The following is a 4,275-nucleotide window of genomic DNA, read 5'->3' on the forward strand; positions in this document are numbered from 1 at the left end:
TTCACAGCTGATACTGAGCTTCTCCAGCGGTTCTTTACGCAGATGTAATCTATCTTATTCCTATGCATACCATCAGGTGAAATCCATGTGTATAACCTGCGTTTATGTCTCTTAAAAAATGTATTTGCAATGAATAAGTCATTGATTGAGCAAATTTCAATCATTCTATCTCCAGCTCCATTTCATTCCCCAAGTCCATGTTTTCCAACTACTGAGTCTTCTTCTCTGTTCCCAACTTTTACATTCCAGTCATCCATTATTATCCATGCATCTTGACTGCATGTTCAATCAGTCTCCAACTGTAAAAGTTGGTAGAAATCATCTATTTCTTCTTCTTTGACTCTGGTTGTTGATGCATATATCTGAATGATAGTGGTATTCACTGTACTTCCATTTACAATAGCCAACCACAAATTGAGATACTTGGGAGTGAACTTAACTAGAAGCACAAAAAACCCAGACAAAGAAAACTATGTAACATTTCTTCAAGACATAACAAAAGAACTAAATAAATGAAAAAATGTGCCCTGTTCATAGATATGAAGACTCAAATTTGTGAAAATGACAGTTCTACCAAAAGCAATCTACATGCTCAACACAATCTCAATATAGATACCAATTTTATTTTCTTTAAGGAGATGGGAAAGGAAATTGTCAAGTTTATTTGGAGAGCAAGAGATCTTGAATAAGCAAAACACTTTTGACAAACAAAAATAAAGTTGGAAGCATAGCACTCCCTGCCCTAACAGTGGTAGTAACCAAAACAGCATGGTACTGGTACAATGACAGGCACATAGAACAATGGAACAAAATTAAGAACCCAAAAATAGACTCAGCTATCTATAATCAAGTGATAATCAACAATGAAATCAAAACTATCAGATGGAGAAATGACAATTTCTTCAACAAATGGTGCTGGCAAAACTGGACTGCTACCTGCAGAAAGCTGAAACAGGATCTGCATCTTACACAAAATTCAATTCAAGTTTTTTCAAAGAACTGGGAGTAAAACCCCAAACCATAAAGTTCACAAGAGACAAACTGGGATCAAGCTTAGAAGCTCTAGTTCGAGGTATAAAGAGAGTGCCAAATACAGCCAGAAATGCACAATCTGGAAAAGATGAAATTGATGAATGGGACCTTCTAAAGAATAAATCACTGTGTGCATCAAAAACATTTTCCTATAGGGTGAAAAGAGAACCTATCGATTGAAAACAAACATTTGGCAATACCATTTTAGACAAGAGTCTTATAATGAAAATACTCCTGGGTCCCCACCAAAAAAAAAAAAAAAAAAAACCCATCCAAAAACTGATAACCCAATTACAAAATGGGAAAAAGATATGGAAAGAATTTTAACAGAGGAAAATATTCGAATGGCCAACAGACGTATGAAGAAATGTTCAAAATCACTGGCAATAAGAGAGAAAACAAATCAAAACCACAATGAGATATCATCTCACTCCAGTAGCAGTGGTAAAGTTTAACAAGACAGCATGTTGGAGAGGATGTGGCGAGATAGGTACTTGAACCTTGTTGGTGGGATTGTAAAATGGTACAACTATTCCGGAAGGCAGTTTGGTGCTTCCTCAAAAAGTTGGACATAGCTTACCTGAAGCCCCTAGAAGATGGCCTATGTGGAGCAGAAAAAGAAGCCGACTTTTCGCAAGTTAGCCTACCACAGCATAGACCTGGACCCGTTCGTTGCTGGACACGCCTTAGGAGCAGCTGATACAGCTCTGCAGTTCTCGGCAATAGCGGCGGCTGAACCAAGGCCTGTGCACTCGCAGCTGAAGCGGTTTTGCAAGGCCAAGAAGGAGGCTATCCCACTTGGAGAGCCTGAGGTGATGAAAACACATCTGCGGGACATGATCATCCTGCCTGAGATGGTGAGCATGTACAATGGCAAGACCTTTAACCAGGTGGAGATCAAGCCCAAAATGATCTGACACTACCTGGGTGAGTTCTCCATCACCTACAAGCCTGTCAAGCACAGCTGGCCTGGCATCAGCACCACCCACTCCTTGCACTTCTTTCCGCTCATGTAGCCCTTTCACAGTCGTGGATGTACCAAAAAACAAAAACAAGAAAAAAAAAAAAACAGAAAGAAAAAACCCCAACAAAACCAAACCACCACCACCACCACCACCACCACCCCCAAAAAATATAAAACCATCACCTGTGTACTTAAAATCCTATAGGACTCAACTATTCCACTTCTTGGAAAATACACTAAGAAAATGAGAACTGAGGCTCAAACGGAGACATGTACACCAATGTTCATAGCAATGTTATTCACCATTACAAGAACATGGAAACATATCAGACGTCCAATCACAATGTAATGGATTGAGAAATAATGACACATTCACACAATGGGATACTATGCAGCACACATGAACAATGATATAAATTACTAATGAGTGAACAAACTCAGTCCCACAAAGACAAATATTGTATAAAACCATTTTTGTAAAGTAAGTCTAAGTATCTAAGAGGAGAGGGTAGAAGCAGAGGGAAGAGGATGTACAGGGGAAGAGGGGGATTAATCATAGAGTTGTACAATTTGATGAGTGGAGGGGTGAGGGAAATTGGAAGACTATGTTCTGGAAATCAAAGTATTTGAATTTTGTAAATAAACTAGTATAAGAAACAAAATTTTTAAAAAAATATTACTACCTAACATGGGAGGGACTAGAAAACATTATGCTGAGTGAATGAACTCAGTTCCATAAAGACAAATACTGTATAAAACCATTATTGTAGAATGAGTATGAAGATCCATGGAAGGGGAGGATGGAAGCGGAGAGGTGAGGATGGGTGGGAGGAGTGGAGGTGAGGGTTGTTAAGGTTTCACAATTTGATGGGTTTTGGTGGAAGAAAGAAATGTGAAAAATTTGGTATGAAAAACAATGTCTTCAAACTTTGTAAGTGAATCAGTATAAAATAAAATAAATTAAAAATCCCTATTGTGACTGATGCATGGTTATATTTTGAATGTTAAGTGTAGCACAAGTTTTTAGTTGAATAAGAAAATTATCTATATTATTACTCCTTATTCTAGGGTGAATATTTTAAAGAATACACTGATGTATTTGTAAATATGTAATTGACTTTAAATAAGCATGTATTAAAAAATCACTCTCAGGCCCATTTCTTTGTACATTTGGCATTTTAATATTGTCTTCAATGCTCAATGAGCATGCATGATGGAAATATTTTTTTAAACCAATAATTTTATATGTGTTTATAGAAGATACTATATATGCATGCCAAAGAAAGGTTTTAAGACAGGAATATGCAAAATTGTTTTCCTACTCATATATTTTTAGAAACATCATTAAAAGTACTGGAGGAAAATCTATTATAATTGATTTTGGGTAGAACGTTGAATGATCCAGGATGTATAAAAAGAAGATGGAAGGAGTACACAGAGTCACTGCATCAGAAGGAATTGGCTGACACAGAGGAATTTCGAGCAAGAACCTATGGTGATGAAGGAAGAAGTTCAAGTTGCTATAAAGGAATTGGCAAAAAACAAGGCTCCAGGGATTGACTGCATACCAATTGATGTGCTCACTAGGTTGTGCCAGGAAATCTGGAGGACAGCCAGCTGCCCAACTGACTGGAAGAAATCAATATTTGTTCCCATTCCAAAGAAAGGTGACCCAACAGAGTGCGGACATTATCGAACAGTATCATTGATATCACATGCAAGCAATAATCTGCTGAAAATTATCAAAAAATGTTTGGAACAATATGTCACAGAAAACTGCCAGATGTGCAGGCTGGATTTAGAAAAGGTCATGGTACTAGGGATATTATACCTAATGTCAGATGGATCTTGGCAGAAAGCAAAGAATGCCAGAAGAATGTCTATCTGTGCTTCATTGACTATGCAAAGGCTTTTGACTGTGTGGATCACAATAAGCTGTGGCGGACTCTGAGAAGAATGGGAATCCCAGAACATTTGATCCTGCTAATGCGAAACCTATACTTGGACCAAGAAAGAGGCAGTCATCAGAACAGAGCAGGGAGACACTGGATGGTTCAAAATCAAGAAAGGGGTCCATCAGGGATGTATTTTTTCTCCATACCTTTTCAATCGGTATGCAGAACAGATCATCTGAGATGCTGGGCTGTACGAGGAGGAACGTGGCATCAGGATTGGTAGAAGAATCATCAACAACCTGCATTATGCAGATGACACAACCCTGCTTGCTGAAACTGAGGAGGACCTGAAGCGCTTGCTGCAGAAGGTCAAAGACTGCAGTC

General features: G+C 38.2%; 1 pseudogene; it reads left to right on the forward strand.

Moving 5' to 3' along the window:
• The first annotated feature begins 1,628 nt into the window (after positions 1-1,628).
• LOC102874369 lies at positions 1,629-2,048 on the forward strand (annotated as a pseudogene).
• Positions 2,049-4,275: the final 2,227 nt, after the last annotated feature.

This window comes from Elephantulus edwardii, unplaced genomic scaffold, assembly GCF_000299155.1.
Source record: "Elephantulus edwardii isolate Elephantulus edwardi_28Jun2011 unplaced genomic scaffold, EleEdw1.0 scaffold00012, whole genome shotgun sequence".
NCBI classification, from domain to species: domain Eukaryota; kingdom Metazoa; phylum Chordata; class Mammalia; order Macroscelidea; family Macroscelididae; genus Elephantulus; species Elephantulus edwardii.